Genomic DNA, 17,542 nt, shown 5'->3' with positions numbered 1-17,542 from the left:
GGCTCCGAGCAAACAGTAAGTAGAATGGGGTCACTTGACCATCCAATCTTCTCACCAACAAATCAAGAGTGTCCTACGACAGTTCCTTTGATATAATAAAGAGCTCAATGAAACAAATTGTCACTGGAAAATATCGGGTCCCTAGAGTCTAATCCTCTAAAGTGTTTCAAGCTCACACAAAATTAGGTGGCAGAATTAAATATTATATCCTGCCTGACTTGACTTACAATAAATTGAGACCATAATAATCACCAAATCTTTTAAATACCTGTACTGTAGTCCTACCATAGAGAATGATTACTCATGGCTGGTGGTAACCGTCTGTGGTATGCGGCGCTGAAGTTCCAATGGTAGATTCGAGATGGAATTGAATCTTGATTCAGTCGAGTTGATCCTGGCAAGGTCGCCACTAGTGAAGGCTTACTCAGCCCTGTAACAACTTCAGTCAGTATTACTCAGGCTGGCTCTCCTCCTCAGGAAAATTAATGCATAGAAAAATAATAAAAACTGACAAACATAAACACTTTATTAATTAGAATATAAAATATAAAACACGTAAACATGAAATATTGATCCTACATTAAAGAAAATGAAAAATAAAAAATATAAATGATATCCAAATTCAACGCTAAAAACTTGGGTGTCTGGTGTTGGTGACACTGCGTGTTGTTGCAATAGAAGCCGTTGCTGATGATGTGGGGGGGGTCGCAGTTGTTGGTGACAACCCACTGGCTTGTTCTAGTGGCCATAAGTAATCTTTCCCGATGACAGGAGATCAGGTTCTTGACCGCTGTAATGATGAGGGGTTATGTCCTGATTCTTCATACAAGTGCACAGGCAAGTAAATCCAATATGGGACGTCTCCAGGACGTTAGTCCGTCTCCTTCAGTTTTTCTCGTTGATTGACAGGTGACCCTCTCTGTCATCCAAGCTGAAAGGATAGACAGGTTACCCACTGCTTAAATAATCACTCTCCATGATAAGTACAATACCTAAAAGATGTGGTGATTATTACAACAGTCAACTTACAGCAAGGCTGAAAAGACTAAGTTTATTATTGGTCAAAAGAGAAGCTTTCAACCAATAAATCCACTAGAATACAAGGCAGGCATGTACTTACAGTAGTGTTGGGAGCTGTGAGTCGAGTGATTTACTGTTTGACCAGAGCCCCACACGTCACCTTTTGGGGGGGGGGAAGAGGGAGGGGAAGGGATAGTGGGAGCTAGACTGACCCTACGTTAACAAGCAGCCGGCAATCAAACTATCACTTTAGGGGTGGGGGAGAAAAGGCGGGAATAGCGGGAGCTGGACTTACCCTACCTTAACAAGTAGCCGGCAATGAAACTATTGTTACTATATACTCCCTCGCTACTCCTACCAATTGAACTTTTCCCTCACAAGTAATAATAATAATAATAATAAATGCGATAGAATTGAAGAAGGAAATTGTACAAAAATACAAGGGAGTGGTTGACACATCGTCAGTGTGGCTTTGTTTATGCTGGAGTGAGCATTAGTCTCCGTGCTCTTCCAAACATTTCACAATAGTTCACTGTGTTTGGTGCTTGAAGATTGCGTGCGACTGGAGTGGTAGAGGTAGTGGTTGAGGAAGCGGTTGAGGCAGTGGGTGGGGCAGTGGGTGAGGCAGTGGGTGAGGCAGTGGTTGAGGCAGCAGTTGGGGCAGTGGTTGAGGCAGCGGTTGAGGCGCTGGTAGAGGCAGCGGTTTAGGCAGGGGTTGAGGCAGCAGTTGAGGCAATGGTGGAGGCAGCAGTTGAGGCAGTGGTATTTAATAACATGTTATAAATAATAATAATACATATTATTAACATTTATTATTATTATTATTATTATTATTATTATTATTATTAACATGTATGTTATTAAATACCACTGCCTCAACCACTGCCTCACCCGCTGTCTCACCCACTGCCTCACCCACTGCCTCAACTGCTGCCTCGCCCACTGCCTCACCCACCTTACTGTCAATCCCAGACCGCACCTGGGATTGACAGCAAGGTGACGAGTTTGTTCCCAGTCTCCATGACTTTGATGAAACACAAAGTGGAATACGGCCAACATGTACACTTGGGAACAATGCTACTGAACTGGAATGCTTTCAGTTATTCTTCAATGAACCCCTGATGGACATTATTGTCAGGGTAAGCAATACATACTTTGAGTACACCATGGCAAACACAATTATTTCACCAAGATCACGCCTACACCAGTGGAAGGACACAACCGTGGCAGAGATGTATCTGTTCTTTGCCACAATAACGCTTATGCCACATGTGTATAAGCACAGTGTCAACAGATACTGGTCAACAGATCGCCTGATTTCAACTCCAGCTTTCAGTGACATTATACCAGTGCTACTGCTACGTATACTACACTTTTCAGGAAAAACAAGGCCTGACAGAAGCGACAGGTTTTATATGATCAGAAATGCGTTTATGTACCAGAAACAAAAGTACTGTATGTATTTTTATCCCTTCAGGAAGTTTGTTATTGAGTTTAGTTTAGTTAGTTTAGTTTTTTTATTATCACACTGGCCGATTCCCACCAAGGCAGGGTGGCCCGAAAAAGAAAAACTTTCACCATCATTCACTCCATTACTGTCTTGCCAGAAGGGTGCTTTACACTACAGTTTTTAAACTGCAACATTAACACCCCTCCTTCAGAGTGCAGGCACTGTACTTCCCATCACCAGGACTCAAGTCTGGCCTGCCGGTTTCCCTGAACCCCTTCATAAATGTTACTTTGCCCACACTCCAACAGCACGTCAAGTATTAAAAACCATTCGTCTCCATTCACTCCTATCAAACACACTCACGCATGCCTGCTGGAAGTCTAAGCCCCTCGCACACAAAACCTCCTTTATCCCCTCCCTCCAACCTTTCCTAGGCTGACCCCTACCACGCCTTCCTTCCACTACAGACTGATACACTCTTGAAGTCACTCTGTTTCGCACCATTCTCTCTACATGTCCGAACCACCTCAACAACCCTTCCTCAGCCCTCTGGACAACAGTTTTGGTAATCCCGCACCTCCTCCTAACTTCCAAACTACGAATTCTCTGCATTATATTCACACCACACATTGCCCTCAGACATGACATCTCCACTGCCTCCAGCCTTCTCCTCGCTGCAACATTCATCACCCATGCTTCACACCCATATAAGAGCATTGATAAAACTATATTCTCATACATTCCCCTCTTTGCCTCCAAGGACAAAGTTCTTTGTCTCCACAGACTCCTAAGTGCACCACTTACCCTTTTCCCCTCATCAATTCTATGATTCACCCCATCTTTCATAGACCCATCCGCTGACACGTCCACTCCCAAATATCTGAATACATTCACCTCCTCCATACTCTCTCCCTCCAATCTGATATCAAATCTTTCATCACCTAATCTTTTTATCCTCATAACCTTACTCTTTCCTGTATTCACTTTTAATTTTCTTCTTTTGCACACCCTACCAAATTCATCCATCAATCTCTGCAACTTCTCTTCAGAATCTCCCAAGAGCACAGTGTCATCGGCAAAGAGCAACTGTGACAACTCCCACTTTATGTGTGATTCTTTATCTTTTAACTCCACGCCTCTTGCCAAGACCCTCGCATTTATTTCTCTTACAACCCCATCTATAAATATATTAAACAACCATGGTGACATCACACATCCTTGTCTAAGGCCTACTTTTACTGGGAAATAATTTCCCTCTTTCCTACATACTCTAACTTGAGTCTCACTATCCTCGTAAAAACTCTTCACTGCTTTCAGTAACCTACCTCCTACACCATACACCTGCAACATCTGCCACATTGCACCCCTATCCACCATGTCATATGCCTTTTCCAAATCCATAAATGCCACAAAGACCTCTTTAGCCTTATCTAAATACTGTTCACTTATATGTTTCACTGTAAACACCTGGTCCACACACCCCGTACCTTTCCTAAAGCCGCCTTGTTCATCTGCTATCCTATTCTCCATCTTACTTTAAATTCTTTCAATAATAACTTTACCATACACTTTACCAGGTATACTCAACAGACTTATCCCCCTAATTTTATAGTTTAATATGTTTATTATGCACCCCATACCCATCCTGTGGGCGGTAGTCAAAAGATTTCAGAGGTACATAATTGGTCCAGGGACTGGACTCCAAAGTTTTGATAGCTGAGCAAGTTACAGAGGTAATGAACTCACAATTTACAAAGGTAATGAACTCACAATTTACAAAGGTAATGAACTCCAGGTAGGTCTGGTCACAAACATGACAAGTTACAAAGGTATTAACAGATTACAGAGGTACGTAATGGGTCCAGGGACTGGGCCCCCAAAGTTTTGATAGCTGAACTAGGTACAAAGGTAATGAATCCTGTAAGAATGGTTACTTACATTTATACATGGCTACAATCATGAACAAATTATAGAGTAATGAGCAATTCACACTTCTGCACCCGGTCACAACTGTAATGAGTTATTGGTGCAAATATTGATTGTTGAGTCACACACACACACACACATACACACACCTGGAAAAAAACAAGTGTATAATTGACAACCAGCACAGTTTCAGGGAAGGAAAATCCTGTGTCACAAACCTACTGGAGTTTTATGACAAGGTGACAGAAGTAAGACAAGAGAGAGAGGGGTGGATCGACTGCATTTTTTTGGACAGCAAGAAGGCCTTCGACACAGTTCCTCACAAGAGGTTACTGCAAAAGCTAGAGGATCAGGCACACATAACAGGAAAGGCACTGCAATGGATCAGAGAATACCTGACAGGGAGGCAGCAACGAGTCATGGTACGTGACGAGGTGTCAGAGTGGGTGCCTGTGACAATCGGGGTTCCACAGGGGTCAGTCCTAGGACCTGTGCTGTTCTTGGTATATGTGAATGACATAACGGAAGGGATAGACTCAGAAGTGTCTTTGTTTGCAGATGATGTGAAATTAATGAGAAGAATCAAATAGGATGAGGATCAGGCAGGACTACAAAGAGACCTGGACAGGCTACAAGCCTGGTCCAGCAACTGGCTCCTTGAGTTTAACCCTGCCAAATGCAAAGTCATGAAGATTGGGGAAGGGCAAAGAAGACCACAGACACAATATAGTTTAGATGGCCAAAGACTGCAAACCTCACTCAAGGAAAAAGATCTGGGGGTGAGTATAACACTGAGCATATCTCCTGAGGCACACATTAATCAGATAACTGCTGCAGCATACAGGCGTCTGGCAAACCTACGGATAGCGTTCCGATACCTCAGCAAGGATTTGTTCAAGACTCTGTACACCATTTACGTCAGGCCCATACTGGAGTATGCAGCACCAGTTTGGAATCCACACCTAGTCAAGCACGTCAAGAAATTAGAGAAAGTGCAAAGGTTTGCAACAAGACTAGCCCCAGAGCTAAGGGGATTGTCCTATGAAGAAAGGTTGATGGAAATCGGCCTGATGACACTGGAGGACAGCAGGGTCAGGGGAGACATGATAACGACATATAAAATACTGCGCGGAATAGACAAGGTGGACAAAGACGGGATGTTCAGAGAAGGAACACAGACACAAGAGGTCACAATTGGAAGTTGAAGAATCAGATGAATCAAAGGGATGTTAGGAAGTATTTCTTCAGTCATAGAGTAGTCAGGCCGTGGAATAGCCTAGAAAGTGATGTAGTGGAGGCGTGAACCATACATAGTTTTAAGGCGAGGTATGATAAAGCTCATAGGGCAGGGAGAGAGAGGACCTAGTAGCAATCAGTGAAGAGGTGGGGTCAGAAGCTATGACTTGACCCCAGCAACCACAAATAGGTGAGTACAAATACACACACACACACACACACACACACACACACACACACACACATATATATACACACACACATATATACACACACACATACACACACACACACACACACACACACACACACATACACATACACACACACACACACACACACACACACACACACACACACACTCAGAAGTGTCCTTGTTTGCAGATGATGTGAAGTTAATGAGAAGAATCAAATCGGACGAGGATCAGGCAGGACTACAAAGAGACCTGGAGAGGCTACAAGCCTGGTCCAGCAACTGGCTCCTTGAATTTAACCCTGCCAAATGCAAAGTCATGAAGATTGGGGAAGGGCAAAGAAGACCGCAGACACAATATAGTTTAGATGGCCAAAGATTGCAAACCTCACTCAAGGAAAAAGATCTGGGGGTGAGTATAACACCGAGCATATCTCCTGAGGCGCACATCAATCAGATAACTGCTGCAGCATACCGGCGCCTGGCAAACCTATGGATAGCGTTCCGATACCTCAGTAAGGATTCGTTTAAGACTCTGTATACTCTGTCCCAGAGCTCAGGGGAATGTCGTACGAGGAAAGGTTGAGGGAAATTGGACTGATGACACTGGATGACAGGAGGGTCAGGGGAGACATGATAACGACATATAAAATACTGCGCGGAATAGACGAGGTGGACAAAGATGGGATGTTCCAGAGATGGGACACAGACACAAGAGGTCACAATTGAAAAGTTGAAGACTCAGATGAATCAAAGGATGTTAGGAAGTACTTCATCAGTCATAGAGTAGTCAGGCCATGGAATAGCCTAGAAAGTGATGTAGTGAAGGCAGGAACCATACATAGTTTTAAGGCGAGGTATGATAGAGCTCATGGGGCAGGGAGAGAGAGGACCTAGTAGCAATTAGTGAAGAGGCGGGGCCAGGAGCTGTGACTCGACCCCTGCAACCAAAAATAGGTGAGTACAAATAGGTGAGTACACACACACACTGTAAGCACGTGCTGGCCAAGTCCCAGGAGGTTGGGGGTCAGGTCACAAGAAGTTGTGGGCAGCCAAGGACCACTGAGACTACATCGCACAAGCCACCTACCTTTCAGTACATAATAAACCCACACATAATTTCACACAAAATTACACACACACACACACACACACACACACACACACACACACACACACACACACACACACACACACATACACACACTCGTTCACCCTCCCCATCCCCATCCCTCCCCACTCCTCTCCCACATAGCCACAGTTCCTCCACTACCTCCCCCCCCCCCACACTCTGACATACACACTACTAATCTAACATACAGAACTACATAGGTTTCCCACTCTGAGGCAATCAGGATATAACAAAAATGGGTTGCCAGAGAGCAACAAGAAAAACCAAGGGACAGGAGGAGGAAGCTGCAAAGGAAGATTGGGCAGCAGAGCTCATAAAAAGGGATCATGAATAGGAAAAGAAACTAGAAGAACTTAGCATGAGAATGGAAGAGAGGATAGATATGGAAAGCAGGAAGTGGGAGGTGCATGTCAAAGAAGCAGAGGCTAGGATATAGAGTTTAGAAGAGGAACTGAAAAATCTGAAACAGCCTAAAGAACTAAAGAACATTTTGGGATTGACAACAGAGACTGCTACCTCAGCCACAAATAAGGGGACAGTAGGGAAAGAAGGAGCACAACTGCATGAAGAAGCTCTATCAGAGGAGACTGTAGTAAATGAAAGAGCTAAGCTTAATGTGGAGGCCCTAACAGACAACAACAGAGCCCAAGGAAAGCCGAGAAGGGAAAATGACCGGCCACTGAGCCCAAGTACATTAGTTAGTGAAACTGAAGAAAGGAAAGCTGCAGTGGAGGAAACCAAATTAAATGAAGGGATACACAGGGATATGCAGTGGGAGAATGAAAGGGTGAGGTCAGTCTTTGTGTATAGGCTCCAGGAAGTTGAAGGGGAAACATATGAAGCAAGAAAACAAGGGGAAAAAAAGCAATTGAAAGCATCATGAAAGCAATAGGAGAAGACGACATGACCCAGCTGGAAAATTTTCGGAGAATAGGGGGGTTTGTAAAAAAAAAGAAACCGGCCAGTGAAAGTGACCTTCAAGGCAGAAGTGACTTGGAACAGGATCCTGCAGGAGAAAGCACGATTAAGGGACATGCCGGCATACAGGAAACTGTATCTCGACCGCGACAGAACACAAGAAGAAAGGCAGAAACTGAGAGAGATGGTACAAAGGCGAAAGGAGGAAAGAGAGGGGATGGAGAAGACAGACAGGAGATCCCAGACCCGGGAAGAAGATCAAATACAGCCTCCCTCACAACTTCCTATAGAAGCCTCCCAACCAGGTCAACCCCAGTGCAACCAAACACTCTAAATCAAAACACCCATGCCACATCCAATGCCCCCACCCACTACATTACAAACTCCACCCCCACAGCAAAAACCCATAGTTCCTTACCAGGTCTCCCACTTCCCCAACCCCATTACACCTCCCAGACCACAGTCTTAGAAAAGAAGTTGAAGGTGTGGTATACAAATGCAGATGGAATAACAAACAAGTATGAGGAGTGGCACAAAAGAATCAAGAAGACATCCCCAGACATAATAGCACTCACAGAAACAAAACTCACCAGAATAATAACAGATTCAATCTTTCCATCCGGATATCCTCAGGAAAGACAGAGGGAGGAGAGGGGGAGGAGGAGTTGCACTGCTCATTATAAACCAGTGGGGTTTTAAGAAAATGGAAGGAATGGATGGCACGGGCAAAAGGGACTACTTAGTAGGAACAATCCAGTCTGAGGGACATAAGGTGATAATTGCAGTAATGTACAACCCACCACAGAACTGCAGGAGGCCAAGAGAAGAATATGATTAGAGCAACAGAGCAATGATCGGCACACTAGCCGAGGTGGCCAGGAGAACACACATGGGGGGAGCAAAGTTACTAGTTATGGGTGATTTCAATCACAAGGAGATTGACTGGGAAAACCTGGAGCCCCATGGGGGTCCCGAAACATGGAGAGCCAAGATGATGGATGTGGAACTGGAAAACCTCATGCATCAACATGTTAGAGACACTACCAGAGAGAGAGGAGAGGATGAACCAGCAAGGCTGGACCTTGTATTCACCTTGAATAGTTCGGACATCGAGGGTATCATGTATGAAAGGCCCCTGGGAGCTAGTGATCATGTGGTTCTGTGCTTCGACTACATAGTTGAGCTCCAAGTGGAGAGAGTAGCAGGAATAGGCTGGGAAAAACGAAACTACAAAAGGGGGAACTACTCAGGCATGAGGAACTTCCTTCAAGACATTCAATGGGAGAGGGAACTGACAGGAAAACCAGTACAAGAAATGATGGACTATGTGGCAACAAAATGCAAGGAGGCAGAGGAGAGGTTTGTTCCCAAGGGAAACAGAAATAATGGGAAGAACAGAACGAGTCCTTGGTTCACCCAAAGGTGTAGGGAGGCAAAAACTAGGTGTACTAAAGAATGGAAAAGGTACAGAAGACAGAGAACTCAGGAAAATAGAGATTAGCTGAAGAGCCAGAAATGAATATGCACAGATAAGAAGGGAGGCTCAGAGACAATATGAAAATGACATAGCATCAAAAGTAAAGACTGACCCGAAGCTGTTGTACAGCCACATCAGGAGGAAAACAACAGTCAAGGACCAGGTAATCAGACTGAGGAAGGGTGATGGGGAATTCACAAGAAACGACCGAGAGGTATGTCAGGAGCTCAACACAAGATTTAAAGAGGTATTTACAGTGGAAACCAGTAGGACTCCAGGAAATCAGAACAGGGGGGCACACCAGCAAGTGCTGGATGAGGTACATATAACCAAGGAGGAGGTGAAGAAGCTGCTATGCGAACTTGACACCTCAAAGGCGGTGGAACCAGACAACATCTCACCATGGGTCCTTAAAGAGGGAGCAGAGATATTGTGTGAGCCGTTAACAAATATCTTCAACACATCATTTGAAACTGGGCAACTCCCTGAGGTATGGAAAATGGCAAATGTAGTTACAATTTTTAAAAAGGGAGACATATATGAGGCACTAAACCACAGACCTGTATCACTAATGTGTATAGTATGCAAGGTCATGGAGAAGATCATCAGGAGGCGAGTGGTGGAGCACCTGGAAAGAAACAAGTGTATAATTGACAACCAGCACGGTTTCAGGGAAGGAAAATCCTGTGTCACAAACCTACTAGAGTTTTATGACAAGGTGACAGAAGTAAGATAAGAGAGAGAGAGGGGTGGATCGACTGCATATTTTTGGACTGCAAGAAGGCCTTCGACACAGTTCCTCACAAGAGGTTACTGCAAAAGCTAGAGGATCAGGCACACATAACAGGAAAGGCACTGCAATGGATCAGAGAATACCTGACAGGGAGGCAACAACGAGTCATGGTACGCGACGAGGTGTCAAAGTGGGTGCCTGTGACAAGAGGGGTTCCACAGGGATCAGTCCTAGGACCTGTGCTGTTCTTGGTATATGTGAACGACATAACGGAAGGGATAGACTCAGAAGTGTCCTTGTTTGCAGATGATGCGAAGTTAATGAGAAGAATCAAATCAGATGAGGATCAGGCAGGACTACAAAGAGACCTGGACAGGCTACAAGCCTGGTCCAGCAACTGGCTCCTTGAATTTAACCCTGCCAAATGCAAAGTCATGAAGATTGGGGAAGGGCAAAGAAGACCGCAGACACAATATAGTTTAGATGGCCAAAGACTGCAAACCTCACTCAAGGAAAAAGATCTGGGGGTGAGTATAACACCGAGCATATCTCCTGAGGCGCACATCAATCAGATAACTGCTGCAGCATACGGGCGCTTGGCAAACCTATGGATAGCATTCCGATACTTCAGTAAGGATTCGTTTAAGACTCTGTATACCATCTACGTCAGGCCCATACTGGAGTATGCAGCACCAGTTTGAAATCCACACCTAGTCAAGCACGTCAAGAAATTAGAGAAAGTGCAAAGGTTTGCAACAAGACTAGTCCCAGAGCTATGGAGATTGTCCTACGAAGAAAGATTGAGGGAAATCGGCCTGACGACACTGGAGGACAGGAGGGTCAGGGGAGACATGATAACGACATATAAAATACTGCGCGGAATAGACAAGGTGGACAAAGACGGGATGTTCCAGAGAAGGGATACAGACACAAGAGGTCACAATTGGAAGTTGAAGACTCAGATGAATCAAAGGGATGTTAGGAAGTATTTCTTCAGTCATAGAGTAGTCAGGCCGTGGAATAGCCTAGAAAGTGACGTAGTGGAGGCAGGAACCATACATAGTTTTAAGGCGAGGTATGATAGAGCTCATGGGGCAGGGAGAGAGAGGACCTAGTAGCAATCAGCAAAGAGGCGGGGCCAGGAGCTGTGACTCGACCCCTGCAACCACAAATAGGTGAGTACACACATACACACACACCACCTGGAACGGAACAGGAGTATAAATGCCAACCAGCACGGATTCACGGAAGGCAAATCCTGTGTCACAAACCTTCTGGAGTTTTATGATAAAATAACAGAAGTAAGACAAGAGAGAGAGGGGTGGGTTGATTGCATCTTCTTGGTCTGCAAGAAGGCCTTTGACACAGTTCCTCACAAGAGATTAGTGCAGAAGCTAGAGCATCAGGCGCATATAACAGGAAGGGCACTGCAATGGATCAGAGAATACCTGACAGGGAGGCAACAACGAGTCATGGTACGTAATGATGTATCACAGTGGGCACCTGTGAGGAGCAGGGTCCCACAGGGGTCGGTCCTAGGACCAGTGCTATTTTTGGTATATGTGAACGACATGACGGAAGGGTTAGACTCAGAAGTGTCCCTGTTTGCAGATGATGTGAAGTTAATGAGGAGAATTAAATCTGATGAGGACCAGGCAGGACTTCAAAGAGACCTGGACAGACTGGACACCTGGTCCAGCAAATGGCTTCTCGAATTTAATCCTGCCAAATGCAAAGTCATGAAGATAGGGGAAGGGCACAGAAGACCACAGACAGAGTATAGGCTAGGTGGCCAAAGACTGCAAACCTCACTCAAGGAGAAAGATCTTGGGGTGAGTATAACACCGAGCATGTCTCCGGAAGCACACATCAATCAGATAACTGCTGCAGCATATGGGCGCCTGGCAAACCTGAGAACAGCATTCCGATACCTTAGTAAGGAATCATTCAAGACACTGTACACCGTGTATGTCAGGCCCATACTGGAGTATGCAGCACCTGTTTGGAACCCGCACTTGATAAAGCACGTCAAGAAACTAGAGAAAGTACAAAGGTTTGCGACAAGGTTAGTTCCAGAGCTAAGGGGAATGTCCTATGAAGAAAGATTAAGGGAAATCGGCCTGACGACACTGGAGGACAGGAGGGTCAGGGGAGACATGATAATGACATATAAAATACTGCGTGGAATAGACAAGGTGGACAAAGACAGGATGTTCCAGGGAGGGGACACAGAAACAAGAGGCCACAATTGGAAGTTGAAGACACAAATGAGTCAGAGAGATAGTAGGAAGTATTTCTTCAGTCATAGAGTTGTAAGGCAGTGGAATAGCCTAGAAAATGACGTAGTGGAGGCAGGAACCATACACAGTTTTAAGACGAGGTTTGATAAAGCTCATGGAGCGGGGAGAGAGAGGGCCTAGTAGCAACCGGTGAAGAGGCGGGGCCAGGAGCTAGGACTCGACCCCTGCAACCACAAATAGGTGAGTACACACACACACACACACACACACACACACACACACACACACACACACACACACACACACACACTCACACACACACACACACTCACACACACACACACACTCACACACACACACACACTCACACACACACTCTCACACTCACACACTCACACACTCACACACACACACACACACACACACACACACACACACACACAGAAGCTGGAGGATCAGGCGCATATAACAGGGAGGGCACTGCAATGGATCAGGGAATACCTGACAGGGAGACAACAACGAGTCATGGTACGTGAAGAGATATCACAGTGGGGGCCTGTGATGAGCGGGGTCCCACAGGGGTCAGTTCTAGGACCCGTGCTATTTTTGATATATGCGAACAACATGATGGAAGGAATAGACTCTGAAGTGTCCCTGTTCGCAGATGACGTGAAGTTGATGAGAAGAATTAAATCGGACGAGGATGAGGCAGGACTGCAAAGAGACCTGGACAGGCTGGACATGTGGTCCAGAAACTGGCTTCTCAAATTCAACCCTGCCAAATGCAAAGTCATGAAGATTGGGGAGGGGCAAAGAAGACCGCAGACAGAGTATAGGCTAAGTGGACAAAGACTACAGACCTCACTTAGGGAGAAAGACCTTGGGGTGACCATAACACCGAGCACATCACCGGAGGCACACATCAACCAAATAACTGCTACAGCATACGGGCGCCTGGCAAACCTGAGAATAGCGTTCCGATACCTTAATAAGGAATCGTTCAAGACACTGTACACTGTGTATGTTAGGCTCATACTGGAGTATGCAGCACCAGTCTGGAACCCACACCTGGTCAAGCACATCAAGAAGTTAGAGAAAGTACAAAGGTTTGCAACAAGGCTAGTCCCAGAGCTCAGGGGAATGTCGTACGAGGAAAGGTTGAGGGAAATTGGACTGATGACACTGGAGGACAGAAGGGTCAGGGGAGACATGATAACGACATACAAGATACTGCAGGGAATAGACAAGGTGGACAAAGATAGGATGTTCCAGAGAGGGGACACAGAAACAAGGGGTCACAACTGGAAGCTGAAGACTCAGACGAGTCACAGGGACGTTAGGATGTATTTCTTCAGTCACAGAGTCGTCAGGAAGTGGAATAGCCTAGCAAGTGAAGTAGTGGAGGCAGGAACCATACATAGTTTTAAGAAGAGGTATGACAAAGCTCAGGAAGCAGAGAGGGAGAGGACCTAGTAGCGATCAGTGAAGAGGCGGGGCCAGGAGCTGAGTCTCGACCCCTGTAACCACAATTAGGTGAGTACAATTAGGTGAGTACACACACACACAGGAGCTTGGAATCGACCCCTGCAACCTGAACTAGGTGAGTACATACACACACACACACACAAACACACACACACACACACACACACACACACACACACACACACACACACACACGCACACACACACGTGGTAATGCTTTATTTACAGCTAGCAAAGTCAGGGTATTTCTCCAGAATGGTCTGTAATATACCACTGTGGATAAAATAATTTGCCATTTCTTGAACATTTCTGAGTGAGTTGTCTCTAAATTCATTAATTTTATCGCACTCCAGTACATAATGACGCAGGGTGTGACAATAGTCCATCTGGCAAAGTTTACATTTCGTTTGGTCTACATCTGGTGGTGGTGATTTAACCTGCCAAAGATACTTGTAACCCAGCCGGAACCGGGCGGTAGTTACATCAAAGAGTCTGCTTATCCTGTTAGATGCACCATAGACATGTGGCTCCTCCTGCATGATAGAATGATGATAGATGGACTGACTGGTGTCAATCTCCCTGAGTCTTAAGTCAATAAAATTCAGTTGAAGTTCTTTTCGTATTATTATTCTCAAACTATTACCTGACAAGCCAAGATTGGTTATTGATGAGTCTTTTTGTTCAAAGGCAGACTCTCATTCAAGCAGTACATACCAAGCAAGAGGAAACACTTTGGTATAAAGTTATTTGTACTGTGTGATTGCAAAAGTGGTCTGGTGTTGGATATAATTGTGTACACTAGCAGTAAAACATTGGAAGATACCAGGAAGTTACTGGGTATCTCTGGTGATGTGGTTAGAACAATGATGGAACCATATCTTGGTAAGGGGCATATTTTATATACTGACAACAGGTACACAAGCCCCTCACTCAGTGATTCCTTGCAAGTGAACATGACAGATGTGTGTGGCACAGTGCGTGGAAATCGTAAGAATATGCCTAGGTTCGACGCTGGCACTCGTAGAGGTGATGTTCAGGTGTTTGCTGCCAATGACATCATGGCATTTCGGTGGCATGACAAATATGATGTCACACTGTTGACATCAGTTCACTGACACAAAATGGTAGACAGTGGCAAGCAGAACAGAGACCAATGAACCCATTGTAAAACCTGTAGCTGTAATGGATTACAACCTCAATATGCAGTTAGTGGACAAATGTGACATGCAGATTGGGTTTGCTGATTATGTTTGCTGGAGTTATAATTTTCTTATTATTAACACACTGGCCAATTCCCACCAAGGCAGGGTGGCCCGAAAAAGAAAAACTTTCACCATCATTCACTCCATCACTGTCTTGCCAGAAGGGTGCTTTACACTACAGTTTTTAAACTGCAACATTAACACCCCTCCTTCAGAGTGCAGGCACTGTACTTCCCATCTCCAGGACTAAAGTCCGGCCTGCCGGTTTCCCTGAATCCCTTCATAAATGTTGCTTTGCTCACACTCCAACAGCACGTCAAGTATTAAAAACCATTTGTCTCCATTCACTCCTATCAAACACGCTCACGCATGCCCGCTGGAAATCCAAGCCCCTCGCACACAAAACCTCCTTTACCCCCTCCCTCGAACCTTTCCTAGGCCAACCCCTACCCCGCCTTCCTTCCGCTACAGACTGATACACTCTTGAAGTCATTCTGTTTTGCTCCATTCTCTCTACATGTCCGAAACACCTCAACAACCCTTCCTCAGCCCTCTGGACAACAGTTTTTGGCAATCCCGCACCTCCTCCTAATTTCCAAACTACGAATTCTCTGCATTATATTCACACCACACATTGCCCTCAGACAAGACATCTCCACTGCCTCCAGCCTTCTCCTCGCTGCAACATTCATCACCCATGCTTCACACCCATATAAGAGCGTTGGTAAAACTATACTCTCAGACATTCCCCTCTTTGCCTCCAAGGACAAAGTTCTTTGTCTCCACAGACTCCTAAGTGCACCGGTCACCCTTTTCCCCTCATCAATTCTATGATTCACCTCATCTTTCATAGACCCATCCGCTGACATGTCCACTCCCAAATATTTGAATACATTCACCTCCTCCATACTCTCTACCTCCAGTCTGATATCCAATCTTTCATCACCTAATCTTTTTGTTATTCTCATAACTTTACTCTTTCCTGTATTCACATTTAATTTTCTCCTTTTACATACCCTACCAAATTCATCCACCAACCTCTGCAACTTCTCTTCAGAATCTCCCAAGAGCACAGTGTCATCAGCAAAGAGCAACTGTGACAACTCCCCTTTGCCTTTATACAAAGGAACTATGCATGCTCTCTGCCAATCCCTAGGTACCTTACCCTCTTCCATACATTTATTAACTAATAGCACCAACCACTCCAAAACTATATCCCCACCTGCTTTTAACATTTCTATCTTTATCCCATCAATCCCAGCTGCCTTACCCCCTTTCATTTTACCTACTGCCTCACGAACTTCCCCCACACTCACAACTGGCTCTTCCTCACTCCTACAAGATGTTATTCCTCCTTGCCCTATACACAAAATCACAGCTTCCCTATCTTCATCAACATTTAACAATTCCTCAAAATATTCCCTCCATCTTCCCAATACCTCTAACTCTCCATTTAATAACTCTCCTCTCCTATTTTTAACTGACAAATCCATTTGTTCTCTAGGCTTCCTTAACTTGTTAATCTCACTCCAAAACTTTTTCTTATTTTCAACAAAATTTGTTGATAACATCTCACCCACTCTCTCATTTGCTCTCTTTTTACATTGCTTCACCACTCTCTTAACCTCTCTCTTTTTCTCCATATACTCTTCCCTCCTTACATCACTTCTACTTTGTAAAAACTTCTCATATGCTAACTTTTTCTCCCTTACTACTCTCTTTACATCGTCATTCCACCAATCGCTCCTCTTCCCTCCCGCACCCACTTTCCTGTAACCACAAACTTCTGCTGAACACTATAACACTACATTTTTAAACCTACCCCATACCTCTTTGACCCCATTGCCTATGCTCTCATTAGCCCATCTATCCTTCAATAGCTGTTTATATCTTACCCTAACTGCCTTCTCTTTTAGTTTATAAACCTTCACCTCTATCTTCCCTGATGCTTCTATTCTCCTTGTATCCCATCTATCTTTTACTCTCAGTGTAGCTACAACTAAAAAGTGATCTGATATATCTGTGGCCCCTCTATAAACATGTACATCCTGAAGTCTACTCAACAGTCTTTTATCTACCAATACATAATCCAACAAACTACTGTAATTTTGCCCTACATCATATCTTGTATACTTATTTATCCTCTTTTTCTTAAAATATATATTACCTATAACTAAACCCCTTTCTATACAAAGTTCAATCAAAGGGCTCCCATTATCATTTACACCTGGCAACCCCAAACTTACCTACCACACCCTCTCCAAACGTTTCTCCTACTTTAGCATTCAGGTCCCCTATCACAATTACTCTCTCACTTGGTTCAAAGGTTCCTATACATTCACTTAACATCTCCCAAAATCTCTCTCTCTCCTCCACATTCCTCTCTTCTCCAGGTGCATACACGCTTATTATGACCCACTTTTCGCATCCAACCTTTACTTTAATCAACATAATCCTTGAATTTACACATTCATATTCTCTTTTCTCCTTCCATAACTGATCCTTCAACATTATCGCTACCCCTTCCTTA

General features: G+C 44.7%; 1 long non-coding RNA gene across 1 annotated transcript in view; it reads right to left on the bottom strand.

Moving 5' to 3' along the window:
* Positions 1-17,542, bottom strand: part of LOC138854619 (uncharacterized) — a 186,917-nt gene that overhangs the window by 129,581 nt on the left and 39,794 nt on the right. The gene's annotated exons all lie outside the window — the stretch shown is intronic.

Source organism: Cherax quadricarinatus, chromosome 64 (assembly GCF_038502225.1).
Source record: "Cherax quadricarinatus isolate ZL_2023a chromosome 64, ASM3850222v1, whole genome shotgun sequence".
Classification (NCBI taxonomy): domain Eukaryota; kingdom Metazoa; phylum Arthropoda; class Malacostraca; order Decapoda; family Parastacidae; genus Cherax; species Cherax quadricarinatus.
The sequence above is the reverse complement of the archived record's forward strand: the minus strand, read 5'-3'. Positions and strand labels throughout refer to the sequence as shown.